This window comes from Myotis yumanensis, unplaced genomic scaffold (assembly GCF_028538775.1).
Source record: "Myotis yumanensis isolate MYYU_CA2020_CCGP unplaced genomic scaffold, mMyoYum1.0.hap1 SCAF_11, whole genome shotgun sequence".
Taxonomy (NCBI): domain Eukaryota; kingdom Metazoa; phylum Chordata; class Mammalia; order Chiroptera; family Vespertilionidae; genus Myotis; species Myotis yumanensis.
The window spans coordinates 24,658,784-24,673,683 of NW_027223762.1; the positions used below are offsets into that span (position 1 = coordinate 24,658,784).

The 14,900-nt window shown below is 50.8% G+C and overlaps 1 pseudogene; it reads left to right on the forward strand.

Moving 5' to 3' along the window:
• Window positions 1–451: 451 nt before the first annotated feature.
• Window positions 452–765, forward strand: LOC139019410 (large ribosomal subunit protein eL37 pseudogene; annotated as a pseudogene).
• Window positions 766–14,900: the final 14,135 nt, after the last annotated feature.

A 14,900-nucleotide genomic window follows, 5' to 3' on the forward strand; every position in this document is an offset into this window, starting at 1 on the left:
GGTCTAGGAGAAGACTAGGATTTTTTCTACGTTGATTTTTCCACAAAAGATTCACAATACGTCCCAAATGTCCCTAACTTCTTTGCATCTGTAGTTGAGAAAATGCAACCTGTCACTCCAGACCTTACCGCAAACCCCTTTGACCTGATTGGTATTTTCTTCTTGTGCTGCTCCATACCCCAGGACTGCTGCTGGTTAGCCTCCTCAAAGCATGGGGTGACCTCGTTAATCCAGTGCTCCAGTTAACCCTCACGTCTGGATCAGCAATTACCAAAAGGTTCTAAAGCAATGGCCAATGTGATCATTCTCACTTTTATTTTTATTCGGAAAAGACGTTGAGGCTCTTTGGGCAATGTTTTCTAAAGTCAATTTTATGAACCTCAAGTTTCATGAGATGTTATTGATATTATGTTTTTAAAAAAAGAGGGGGGCTCTTAGCAGCAGAAGCAAGATGACGAAGGGGACGTCATCGTTCGGCAAGCGCCGCAACAAGACACACACGCTGTGCTGCTTCTGCGACTGGAAGGCCCTCCACCTGCAGAAGTCCACCTGCGGCAAGGGCAGCTACCCCGCCAAGCGCAAGAGGAAGTATAGCTGGAGTGCCAAGGCTAAACCACAAAACACGACTGGAACCAGCTGCACGAGGCACTTGTGTACCGCTGATTCAGACGTGGATTCCGTGAAGAAACCACACCTAAACCCAAGAGGACAGCTGTTGCCACATCCAGTTCATCTGAAGGATTTCAATGATTAGTCGTACAATAAATCTCAGTTTTAAAAAAATAAAATAATAATAAAAATAAAGGTCTAGCCAATTTGGGAAATATGTATTATTTTTTTAATATATTTTTATTGTTGATAGTATTACAGATATCTCCCATTTCTGCCCCCCCCCCCCTTACTCCCCTCTCCCAGCCCCTACCCACTACCCTATTGCCCGTGTACATGGGTGTATTAGGTTTTTAAAATGAATGAATATGTTTCTTTATGGCCTGATTCTGAGACTTTACTAAATGCACTAGAGGTGAAGAGAGTATTTTCCAAATTTTCTTGACCACTCAGCACTCTTTTCTGGAGGAGGCCTTGGGCCTGGTGCTCCATGGCCCCGGCTTCGGGAAATCCTGTGTTTGTTGGGTTCAACATTAAACGCAAGTGTTCTCATTGCCCGTTACACAGGTTGTAGGATTCTCGATTGAAATGCCTGGAAGTAAGCAGCAGCTATTAGAATGCTTGATGGCAGAGCTCTTCCTGTCATCATTCCTTTAACACGGGCTCCCCGTTTGACAGGCCTGGCAGCTGTTCCCTCTCAGACAAGTCCCAAGGTCGACAGAGAGCTTTTCTGGTCTTCACGAGTCCCTCTCAGTGACGGTCCTGGGGGCCTGGGCCAGTGCCACCCACATCCATCTGCTCAAAACACCTCAGGGGAAGTCGCCGCTCTCTGCAAAGGGAGGTGGCTGAAAGCACTGGCTATGGCCCACTTCAGGGTGCCTAAGACCTGGGAGAAGAAGATGAGGGGTTGGGTCTAAACATTTGTTTAACAAATAGAAATGCCATAAATATCCAACAACAGGGGAGTGGTTGGGTGAACTGAGGCATGTTAGCTCTTGGAATATCATGAGACTGTATAACACATGGAAAGGTTGTTATGATGCGACATCAGGTGAAAAAAGGTCGTAATGCGGAGGGGAAATTGTTAGCTTAGATCAGTGGCAGAGTCTCCCTGAGGATGCCTCTGTTGGGCCCCAACCAGGAGGCCTTTGGGGGTGTGAAATGTGAAGCCCCCTGGGGAATGTCCTGAATGGGCTGAAAGAGTGGAGGGAGGCTACTGAATTGCATGATACAAAAGAAATCACGGAAATTTGAGAGTCGGGCTGGCAGCTGGGGAAAGTGAGGAGCTGCCAAGTAGAACATTCGGGCATTCAGTTGACATCTGTGGGCAGGAGTGGAAGGGACATCGAGACTCTTAGAGGATTGCGCCTTCTGTTTTAAGGCATCTGCTGTCGCAGAAGCAGCCAGGGCAGAGTATTCCAACACCGAGGAAGACAGTGATTAGGAAAGGCTCCCACCCACCAGGTGGAAATCCTCAGAGCTCGGGGAGCACTGTTGGTTCTGCCACCCTACCTGGTGTATCAGGGGTCCAGCAGGAAGCAGATGGCATGCTCAAATGCATAATGCCGAAGAGTCGAATACAGGGACTATTTACAAAGGTGGGGGTGAGGTGTGTGTGTGTGTGTGTGTGTGTGTGTGTGTGTATACCTCAGGGGCTGGAACAGCCCAGCACCATTAACTCCACTAGGCCTGGTGGGACCCGGGAAAGAACTGGCTGTGGGCTGGCTGGCCTGGCAAGAGTTGTGACCTTCTATTGAGGGGCACAGCAAGCCCTCAATGACCCTGCAGAAAGGGAGTAAGGGAAATGATGTTATGGGCTAAATTGTGTTCTTCCGAAGTTACTGAGGAAGCCCAAACCTCCAGGACCTCAGAATGGGACTGTATTTGGAGGTGGGCCCTTTACAGAGGTGGTTACCTTAGGATTAGGTGGGCCCTAATCCAGTCTGGCCCTAATCCCTTAACAGAAGAGGGAATTTGGACACAGGGACGCCAGCAGAATGTACACAGAGAAGAGAGACCAAATGAGAACACAGTGAAAGGGTGGCCATCTGCAAGCCACGGAGAGAAACCTCAGAAGAAACCAGACCTGCTGACACCTTGACTTTGGACTTCTAGACTCCAGAACTGTGAGAAATAAACTTCTGCTGTATATGCCACCCAGTCTGTGGCACTCTGTTATGGCAGCCCTAGCAAAGGAATATAGATGAATACCCCACCTTTACCATCCTCTCCTTTCCAGCCTCTGGATGGTGCCCCGCATTGGCTCTCGTGTGCCTCAGCCCCTTTCTTGGGTTTGGCAGGGGATTCCCCAGCACTGGACTCCATCTCAGCAGGAGGCACACCCAGTGCACACTTCAAAGAGGGGCAAAGGCTTGGGGAGCTGCCCTAGTGCCCCTCAGCCCTCAGTTCTGCCCCAGAGTCCTTGGGAGCTGTTACTTTCTACTCTAGCCAGTGTTGTCGCCTTCGTCTGTGAGCACCAGGATGTCCTCACTACTGGATGAGACAGTCCAGGCCCCTCACTGCCCACTCAGCTCTTCTCTCTCTGTGCGTTAGAGCCCTTGCACCAGTGCCCCAGGACTGCCTGGCAGCCTGCCTCCCTGCCTACCCCTCCCTGCCCATCTCTCCCTGGCCCAGCCCCAGCCCCACAAGCCTTGGTTCTCTAGATTGGGGGGTGGGGGATGACTTGCCCTCATTGGTTCTCCTCATGGGGACCTCAGGCTGGCCACCTGGGAGCCGGGGGGGGGGGGGGGGGGGAGGGGCGTGGGGCAGGATTCTGAGAACATACCTGTCTTCCTTACACAGAACTGATACATGCTCAGCTGCTCCCGAGCCTCCTTAACTTACAGGGATTGATCCAATGGAACCAGTGACAGAGGACCGCTTGCCTCCTGAGGCTGATGCGAGGGCTGTGTGAGAATCAGGGCTGGGGCTCCTAACACGAGACATACAGCCTGTCTTATAAACAGAAATGACGAGAGGACAAGGCCTCCGGGAGAGAACCCACTGGACACCTTGCGGGGCAACTGGACTTTATGATAACAGCTCCCCTCTACTCGGCCTCCCATGAGCCTGGTGAGGGCTCTCAGGTACCACCTCCAGGACATTCCCGACCCTTCCGAGAGAGGGGTGCTGTGAGTCTCCCTGGTGTGGATGAGGAAAGCGGGCGTGGAGGGGCCACATAATGAGCACTCTGCGCATAAATAGCAATGGCGCAGCCAGTATGTGACCTGAGGCAGGTAGGTTCAGTCGCTTTGCTGCTGTTCTGAGTGTTCTCCTGGCTGAAGGTAGTGGGTAAGACCCTCCCTGCCTCCCAGAGAACACGCTCTGTTTCCAGAACAAGAAGCCCTGGAGAAATCCAGCGGAGCTCCCTGCCTGCTCCTGGCAGAGTCCTCAGGCTGGTGAGGCTGTCCCTGGAGTGACCAGATGGCTCTGACCACATTGGGGATCCACTGTGACCAGAGCTCCTGCAGCCCTGCCCTCTGTAGGAGGGGTAACTGTGGGTCACGGTAGGGACAAGCCATTTCCGGTCTCCCTGTGCCTCCCTGGGGGTTATTTGAACTTGAGCACTTGACCCCCAGGATATTAAGGAGAGGCCTACTTGGTTAAAACACATTAGTCAAATGTGGGATGCCGCAAGCTGGGAGTCCTCTGGGCAGAAATGAACTCCTCCCTGCCCACTGCCCCCAGCATCTCAGAAATGGACAAGGGACAAGCATCTCAGGGCCCCAGCTGCTGGCTTGGGAGTGGTTGGGGAGGGGAGATGTAGGCCTTTAATCTTAATAATCTTCTTCTTCTTCTTCTTCTTCTTCTTCTTCTTCTTCTTCTTCTTCTTCTTCTTCTTCTTCTTTTTCTAATCTTCCTCTTCTTGACACCAGGAAGAACAGATAGTCCTGCATTAATCAGTTCCTCCCTCAGGCAAAGAGCTGAGCTGGGAGGACCAGATGGGGCAGTTCCTCATTTCTTTCTTCTTAGAAAGCCAGAGATCTCCAAGGCTCCCATTCAGCCTTCAGTCCTCGTGTCTCTATGTTCAGGAAGTACGGGCATTCCAAGGCAAAACTAGGCAACAGAAGTTTAATAACACACCAATATTATCCAACACAAACTTACATGCAAACTATCTCATCATTCCAATTGATATCACGTACTGAAGCAAGGCTCCCACAAAACAAGCAATCACAAGGTAGGCTGGCTCCAGCAATGGTTCATTTAGCAGCTTGATGACATCACCAAACACCCAGGTTCTTTCTACCTCTCTGCTCTGCTCTCCTCAGTGCTACTGTCAGCCTTGGGCTGGTGGCTAGATGCTTGCAGTGGTTCCAGGCCCAATCTCCCGAGGTTGAAGAGTTCATCTCCTCCTGTGAGAATAACATAAGAAACCTTCCCCTGAAGCACCCCGAATAAACTTCCCCTTATATCCCATTGGCCAGAATTGGGTGACATGTCCATGCCTAAGGCAATCACAGGTAAGAGGAATAGGACCACCATGATTGGCTGAACTAACCATCACCCACCTTCTGGAGCTAAGAATGGGCCTAGCCCGAGCTGAAGCACAAGGCTGGCGAGGGGACAGTGGATGCCTGAATTAAATCAGGTTCTATTGATGAGAAAGAACCGACACTCCAGCTGAGAAGGCCAGCTCAAGAGTTGGCATATAGTGGGCACCACATACTATAGTCATTTCCCTTTTCATGGTTTGCCACAGTGGCAGAGCCAGAACTCAAATCCAAAAGAGGAGGACAAAACTGCTAAAGGTAAGCAGGGCTTTTCACAGTGCTCCCCCAGGACAGCCCCCAGATGAAGGCGCCTCCTTCTCCGGGGAACTGGCTATTTCGTCATCCTGAAAGTGGGGGCCACAGCAATAGCGTTCTGGGTCAGGGGACCCCCCTCCACTCCATGGTGACCACCTCTGCCAACATCCAGCCAGCCCAGCTACCACCTCACAGCTGCATTTTCCCACCTCTCTGTACAAAATAACTCCAGAAAGTCTGACAGCTTTCCTCTGTCCGCATTTGATTTATGGCTGCAATTACAAGCTTTCCTTCACACTGTCCGTGTGCCAGCAGATATCTCTTGCAAGTCAGCAGCGCTGCCATCCAGCTCCCCGCTCCAATCCCGAGCATGAGTCTACAGAGGACCCTTCCCTCCGTATCCTGAGACACTAGAGCAGGGGTGGGCAAACTTTCTGTCTCGAGGGCCACAATGGGTTCTTAAACTGGACCGGAAGGCCGGAACAAAAGCATGGATGGAGTGTTTGTGTGAACTAATATAAATTCAAAGTAAACATCATTACATAAAAGGGTACGGTCTTTTTTTTTTTTTTTTTTAGTTTTATTCATTTCAAACGGGCCGGATCCGCGGGCCGTAGTTTGCCCACGGCTGCACTAGATGCTGCCCCCGGTGGAGCCTGATCCCCTAGTTTCTGGGGCTGGACTGCCTGGAATGTATCAGAGTTGGGCAAAAGGTTGGAAGATCTCTTTCAAGAGAGACTCTGAAAGACGGGAGAAGCTACTCCCCCCACGCTACGCGCCCCTGGGATGGCTCAGAGCACCAGCTGCTGTCAAGGGGATCGACCTTGAGGTCTTAACCATCTTCTTCAGAGGGCTCCTCTCATCTCTAAGAACAGACACAACTCTGGGTTCTGTTAGATTGGCACCCCAGCTTCACCTCTGCCCTTTCTGGCTGCCCCTTCCTATAATGGCCACTCCGCTGTCCAGGTCTCTGGTTCAAATCCTGGCTTTGCGTCTTGAACAAGTTACTACCTCTCTGTGCCCCAAGTTTCTCTGAAAATGGGATAACAATTGTACCTACCCCATAGAGCTATTCTTAGATTAACTTAGAATAGATTTTTTAAGTCCTTAGCTTTAGTATCTGGCATATAGGAAGTGTTCTCTAAATGTTGGTCTTTATTATTAACTACCATTTGTGTTTATTTTCTAATCTAGAGCAACTGTTCGTAACCACTCACTGGGCACCTAATGCCACCAGGCACAGCACAGGTTGTCCCCACGTGGTATCTCAGTGGTCCTCACAACCGGCCTAGAAGACAGCACCCTCGTCTTGCAGATGAGCAAACCCAGGCCCAGAGAGGCAGGAACTTGCCAAGCTCTCGCAGCCAGGAAGTGAGAAAACAGAAATCGCAATCCAGACCTGGCTGAGTCATTTTTTCATTACATCAACTGCCTTGCAACTCCTTTTATCTGAGTAAAAAAAATTGGGAGGTGTGTTGGGGGAATTGGAGAAATCTGAGATGTGGGAAAGGGACATCACCCAATTAGGACACCGTTTCAGAGGTCACCAAGCATCCTGGCCTCCTCTAAAAAGAAGAAGTTGAGGACTGCAGAACCCTTGTGACCTCCCATGTCTGTGGCTTTTGTTGTCTGCTACCTGATTTTCCATAGTGATCTTAGGAAACTTTGTAAAAAAAAAAAAAAAAAAAAAAGCCAGGCATGTATATCAGGCAGGGAGGTGCAGGTGTGGCTCTTGGCCTGTAGAAGAAAACAGTTCTCACTGTCTCTTTCCACTGCCTCATGATAGTGGGTAGGCTCTTCGTGCCTGTTTGAGACCCAGTGCACTAGGGCAGGTCCCCTTGCAAACCACACCCGAGCAATTGGAGCCAGGGCTGAGCCCAGAGAGCAAAGGCTCAGGATCGCGCTCCTGTAGAGCAGATGTTTCCCTGGGTGTCTTTCTCCCCGCTTGTGGCAGTAGCCCTACACGGCTTTCCTGCACCTTCTCCCCCCCCACCCCACGCGTGCTCCATTCAGACAAGGTGAGTCTAAGTCTGTTCCCGGGCAGGCCACCTAGGCCCACACATTGAGGCCCCCCACTGCTTCTGTGCCGGCCTCTGCTCAGGCGTGGCATTAGGGGGAAGAGGTCCTTTGGATCAGGCTCTGGGAACTGACTCCGCGAGGAAAACGGTGGTCAAAGCTCCAGCCAGCAACACTGTCCTTTTGCTTTATTTTACCTTTTCTGGGTGGGGCTGGGAGGTTGGGAAAGATTTGAGTGCCTCTAGGTCCTCTCACCTAATGTCCACCTGATGGCCATCTCAATCTCACTGTGACATCTACAGGGGTTAGTGGCAGCTATACTGAAAGAAAAAACAACAACAACAACAACAAAACAACAACACAACAACACAACAACAACATCTTTTAAAGAAAAAGGAGGGAGACTTTGTCCTTGAGCCTGTGGAGATAAAAAGATTGTGTCTTTGGCTCTTGGGAGTTTGCAGCTAAAAAGCCCAGGCCTTCCCTGACACATGGCCTCTGATGCCAGCAGCACTGGACTTAGGGAGGCAGCCAAGTCCAAGAGCAATGAGACATGGGCTGGAGGACAGGTGATGGGCGGGAGGCAGTGCTGGAGAGGTGGAGAGGGAGCGTGTGTCCTGTGCCCCGCGGAGCTAATGGAGCACCTGGACTTAGATCAGACGCGTTCCCGTCCTCTAACACAAGCTCTAACCACACCAAGGCAGCTCTGACAAGCCATGGGTGTCACGCAGAAGACCAGAGTGCTTCAGTCCTTCCGTCTTTGGGGTGAGGATGTGAGAGCACAGGCCGAGGTCCAGCTGGCCAGTGGGACCCCGGGGCGGGGGTGGGTTCTCAGGAGGGCGGCCGTGGCTGGGGACACAGATTTGGAAGCAGAGGCTGACCGTGCAGGGATGGGTGACTGTGTGGGGGTGGGGCGGGGTGGACGGCACTCTGAGGAGAGAGCAGGGGAGGCCTCTGGGAACACAGTGTTCTCAGGAAACAGCGGTTCCTGTGGTGAATCCTGGCTCCTCGCCCCCAATAAACTTCCTGATTCTGGACTGCGTGGCCTCAGTGCTGCACCGTGCCCTGCCGCACCTCTGTGGAGACCTACTGTGTGTCGGCACTGTGCAGCAGGAGGCCCAGCCTGCCTCCCTTCGGGCGGATACTGTGCTTCATTGTGCAGATGAGCACCCAGAGGTGAGGCGCAGAGGCCAATCCCCACCCGCAGCTCCTCAGGGTCGGGGCTGCTCAGAGGGGTCGGCTTGCTTTTCGAGGCAGCACAGTCCCCAAACTGGGACGGCAGGGGCCTGCATTCTTGTCCCAGGGGAGTCACTGAGTACCTGGATGTCTAGGGGAAGGCATGTCACTTCTTTGGGCCTCCGTGTTTTTGCCTGTAAACAAAAATGTTGGCTCTCAGAGCTTCCTTTCAACATCAAGGTTCTAGAGTTCCTTGTTAGGACCCAGTTGGTGCGGCATGGCAGGTGAAGGAGGGGCCGAGGGGGCAAAGTGTTGTCAGGGGATCTGGGATGTGCTCAAGGTGGTGGTAGGAAGTGGCTCTGATGGTCCAAGACCCTCTCTGACCTTTCAACTGGGAATGTCTGCTCCCCGCTAGATATTCCTCACCCGCTACCCTCCAACCTCACTTTGCACAATCAGCAGATTCCTGAAAAGCTGCCAGGAAATCGGTTTTGGGGTAACCATACCCTGTTCTGAATGCCCAGTGGGGAATGCTGTGTTGAAATACATCTCCCGTAAGTCCTTTCATAAAGTAACCCCCCCTAAACCACCCCTACCCGCCCCCCAGAGCACAGGGCCGGGGGGGAGTTTCTCTAGGATGCTCCCCACTTCCAGCATTCATGTCTGCTCCCCTCCAGGCTCCCTCGGGTGGGAGGTGGAAGCCAGCCTGGGGGACCCCCATCTCAAAGGACATAAAGGACAAGTAATGAGATGTTTGCCCTTTGCCAGCAGGACCTGAGGCCCTGCAGCCGGTGAGTCACAGGAGTGAGTCACCCTGCATTTCGAGTGCAGATGATCCCAGGAGGGAGCATCGGGCTGGGCTGTGTGGGAGAAGCTGGCTTTTCTCAGCTGCTCTGGGCATGTGAGTTTACCTGTGTGTACGTGTGTGTGGTGCCTGTGTGTGTGTGTGCAGTGTGCATGTGCATGTGTGCAGTGTGAATGTGTGTGTGTCCTTGCATACATGTGTGTACGTGGGTGCTTGAACTCCCTTGAGTGCACATGGTGCAGCACGTACCTGGAAAATTACCATTTCCTTACACAGCTGGGGTAGAAATGACTGTCCCTCCATCACAAGCTTACATCTTAAAGGTAACAGGGCCGTGAGTAGTACAGGCATCAGCCTCAGGACCCATCCCTCAGTGGTACCAGAGGATGGAGGGCCTGTCCACTCAGCACTGCATCCACCCCTCTCCCTCTTCCTGGAGCCTCCCTTTGCCTAATTCTCATCAACTTTGTCCCTACAGCATGTTCCCTGCCCCTGCACCTGGACACAGTTTACAAGGCCAGAATTGGGCACAGAACCAGGAGATGGGAATTGGGACTAAGATTCCATCCTCGGCCTAATGGTCCCCCTGACCAGAGCCATATAAAGATGAGGCTGTTTTCCCCACTCTGTGGGCTAGAAAGCAGCGAAGGCAGCTCCTGAGAGAAGGAGAATCAAGCAGGTGCCCAGAGGATCGGGGAGGGGAGAGATTTTCTGAATATACAGCCCTTCTGGGCCTCTGCCCTGCTGCGCCCCACCCCACACCCTGTCCTTACCCTGCAAGACCTGTCCTCACCCTGCGAGACCAGCTCTGGAGTCACCTCCTCAGCAAGGTCTTTCCCAAAACCTCAAGCAGGGCATCTCCTTCCTCCTCTGAGTCAGTCCCTCTTCTAACTAGGCACATCATCAAGGTTGGATTCTGTTTTCCCACCAGACTGAGCTGCTTTTTAAAATATATATATATATATATATTTAATTGATTTCAGAGAGAAAGGAAGAGGGAGAGAGAGATAGAAACATCAGTGATGAGAGAGAAACATTGACAGGCCGCCTCCTGCACGCCCCCTAATGAGGATCAAGCCTGAAACCCGGGCACGTGCCCATGACCAGAATCAAACCAGGGACCCTTCGGTCCACAGGCTCACACTCTAGCCACTGAGCCAAACTGGCTAGGGCTGAGCTGCTTTTAAAAAAAGTTTTTTAAATCCTCACTCAAGGATATGTTTTAATTGATTTTGAGAGAGAAAGAGAGAGAGAGCCATCGATATGAAAGACAGCAATTGGTTACCTCCCACATGCCACCCAACTGGGAATCAAACTCACAACCTAGGGATGTGCCTTGATCGAGGATTGAACCTGCAGCCTTTGGTGTACAGGAAGATGCTCCAACCAACTGAGCCAGGGCCGGACTGAGCTTCTCCAGGGCAGAGCTGTGGCTCACTTTTCTTTGTACACCTAGCCCAGTGGGTGCACATACTGAGTGTGTTGTAATACCTTTGGGCTAATGTCCCAAGGCCAGTGTTGACCTTGACCTTCCTCTCTGTTTCCTGCAGTTAGTGGAAAGAGCCCCATTTAGCCTTGGTGACCCCTGCCTCTGTAGAAACCTGAACTCCCCTCAGCTTAGTGGGTTGAGAGCAACTGGTCTCCTTTGTATGCCTCCCCACTCTACCCTGGGGAAACCAAGGCAGCAAGGGGTCTGTTTTCTGAGCTGGGGAACATTCTGAAGAACATGAGCCTGTACCAGCGGTTCTCAACCTGTGGGTCGCGACCCCTTTGGGGGTCGAACGACCCTTTCACAGGGGTCGCCTAAGACCATCGGAAAACACATATATCATTACATATTGTTTTAGTGATTAATCACTATGCTTTAATTATGTTCAATTTGTAACAATGAAGTTGGGGGTCACCACAATGTGAGGAACTGTATTAAAGAGTCGCAGCATTAGGAAGGTTGAGAACCACTGTAAGCAGAAGGGCTTGTTTCTGAATTGGTTGTGGTGTTTGGCGACCTGTAACTATCGCCTCCTGGAGCTGGCTTCAGGAAACACAGTTTAAGGAATTCAGGGGGCCTTACCCCAAGCATGAGGGTCTTAGAAATGTCCCAAAACATATTCTATCCAAATGTGGCTACCAAGACAGTTTTTACAAATATGAAATCAAACTGCACATCCTTTCTTTGTAACCTATTTTTATTCAATAGAATATTGCCAACATTTTTCATGTTAATAAACCTAGATCTAAAACTTCACTTGTTGCTGGCAGTGTTTCCATGGAAGGATGTGTCAGAGTTAGAGGCATGTGCCGATTGTTGGCCATTTAGCTTGTCATTTTTACATTGAAAACGACACTATGAATGAACACTGTGCACATACATCTTCCTGATGATCTCCATTAGATAAGTTACAGTAGCATTGCTGGACTAAAGGGTAGGTATTGGCATTTTAAACGATTTTTTAAGCATACCACCTACCTGCTCTGCGAGTGAGAGAAGATTGCAGCAACGAACCCTTTCTCCACCTCAGGCAGCCTACGAGAGCATGTATTCCCTCACACCTGACCAGCACTGTGCCCTGTGATCCTGAAAATGGTTTTCAAAGAGGCAGTCATAGGAAATACACTTTCCCCTCCCCTGCTTAAAATACGGCTTCACAGGGGAACACCCAAACTTGCTGGGGAGGGGCTGACAGCTGTTGGACAGCTGCTACCACATGCCAGGCCTGAGACATGGTCACTCTCAATCCCATGAGGTAGATATTATTGTTCCCATTTGACAGATGAGCAAGGGAAGGTTCAAAGAAGTTGGGTGACTTGTCCAAGATCACACAGCCAGGAAGTGGCCAGGGTCAGGTTCTGACCCCAGGTCTGAAGCTAAGGTCCATGATCTCCCCTAATAGCTCCTGGGGACACAGAATGATCTGGCTCTAATCCATGCCTCAGACCTCAGCCCCTCCTGGACCCAGCAAAGTCGCTGTCCGGATCCCACACTACTCTCCTTCCAAGGGTGTACACCCACCATGTCAAACTCATGGCCCGTGGGCCGCATGCCTCATTTATTTGGCCCATGTTAGTTTTGAGTTGACATGCTTGGTGTACACCCTGTGTTAGCCTGGCAACCCTGGGTAGTGAGACCAGAGGTGAATTTTCTTATTGCTCACCTGTACTTTCCACCATGGCAATATTTGACTTATTTAATAAAGAAACTAAGGTTTTTGTGTGTTTTTTTTTCTTTATTTTAAAAAACTTTCTGTTGCCCTGGCCAGGTAGCTCAATTGGTTAGAGCATCATCATGATAGACCAAGGTTGCAAGTTCAGTGCCCGATCAGGACACATATAAGAATCTAATAGTGAATGCATCAATAAGTGGAACAGCAAATAGATGTGTGGGTTTTTTTTCTCTCTCTTCCTAAAATCAATAAATGAACAAACAATTTTCAAAAATAGAAGAAAACTCATTGTCAAGATTTTCTTGGAGAAAAAACATAGTCCCTTCTAGTATTTCCAGTGTTTACCAACATGTACACACACACACACACACACACACACACACACACTGTGACAACCTGGGGTCGGTGGCCATGGCTATAGGTGGAGGAAGTGGAGCATCTCAGAAACATGACTTCCAAGGGGCGACTAGGACCCAGCTCACCCACAGTCAAGTCTCCCACAACAGGCCCCTGGCCTCTGAAGACGTCCCAGGGCTACTGCCCTCCTCTCTCTCCCCCAGGGACCTGACCTCCCCCAACTCAGGCTGGCTGTCTCCAGCACAGGCCCTGCACCAGCCAGGCCCTGGGGAAACAGCTGGAACCAAATGACTCCAGGGGCTGCAGCTAAACGGCCAGACCTTCCAAAATAAGCAAAGGAAAGCCGAGAGAGCCAAGACTGCCAGCATCAACGAGGGAGTTGGCTGAGGGCAATGAGGCCTGGCCAGAGCCTGGGAACATGCTGCTCAGGGAGCCAGGGCTGCCGAGGGGCTGGTGTAAGAAAGAACGGGAACTGGGGGATAGAATGGAGGGCAGGGCAAGGGCATCACTCACATATCCTGGAGCACACTCTTTTCTCGGGCTCCTGTCATATATCTAAGGCTTAGAGGAAGTGCAGTATATATTAGGTGGGTGGATGGAAGGATGGCTAAACAGAGCAATGAATGCATCTATTGAAGGGTAAGGAGTAAATAGTCCTGGTTCCTCTGAAGGTCAAGAACATCAAGGTGACTCAAGAGTCATAAAGATGTTCCAGCTCACTGAGCCCTTCTTCCCATTCCTGTGAATTTGCTCTAAGGAATCAATTCCGAGGAAGAAAACTGCTCTGGCCCCAAAGGATTGCGGGAGATTCACTTCTAATACAGCAAGACCAGAATGGCCTGACTGAGCAATGACCTGAGGCTGACGAATAAATTATAGTAAAACATTATGCAGCCATTCAAGTGATAGGACGACCGTGTAAAAAAAAAAAAAAGTTAACCACATGTTTAAAATATATTTTTATTGTTGATAATATTACAGATACACATTTTAAAAATAATCTTAAGAAACGAATTTAAAGTTTGTAAGCTTGGAGTTATTTAAAAGTCAGTCTGAAAGGTGTTTTGGTGGAAAGCACCACGCAGGCTGGGACATTAGGTCAGTGTGCAAGGCCACTGCATCTCAGACCCGTCACTTAATGTCTTTAGCCTCAGTTTCCATGTCTCAAAGTGGGGGCAACAAGCAAACTCCATCTCCTGGTGGGAGGACTGCGATAGCTCTTCTATGTGAGGGGGCTTTGTAAACCGCAGCTCATCACACACTGGTCAAAATCACATATGCCGCTGGGTGGAGATCCGAAGGAGAGCAAAGTAAATACAGTTAGAACTGGTATTCAGGGAAATACAAATAAAAACAAAAATAACACAATATTTCACCCATATCCGATTGCCCAAACACCACCAAACAAACACACAGATAACAGGCACAGACGGAATGTCCTCCACACCTGACTGAACTAAACCTGCACCCTGGCTGAGGCTGCCTGGGCACTGCTGTCCACCTCGATCAGGCCACGGACACGGCAGGTGGGACTGTGGGAGGGGCATCCAGAGACAGAGGGCTCTGCTGTCCCCATTCCCTGGAGAAGGACTGATAAATTCACGTTCACTGAGCATGGGGCACCTGCCATGTACCGGCACGTTCATGGACGATAAGATGATGGTAGACACTTACGCAGTGTTTGCTCTGGGCCGGGAGCTTTGTAAGTGCTTTTTCTGTGTTAACTCAATTAATCCTCATAACAGCCCATTGCGAATGATACAATTACCCACACCTGACAGATGAGATCGCCCACGGGTAGCTGGGAGAGCCGGGATTCCAAACCCTCCCCACCTCTCACACTCTCCCTGACACGCCTGCTGCAGGCTCCTGGGCCCACCACCAGGATTGCAGGATTGCAGGGCTCTTTCCGGAGGACAGACTCACCGTTGGTCAGCATCTGGCCATGTTTCCCTGGTGAGCTGGTGTCTTTGCTGCACTGGAGCAGGGGGCCTGGCCTGGACCAACCCTGGGGACTCTTGCCCCATC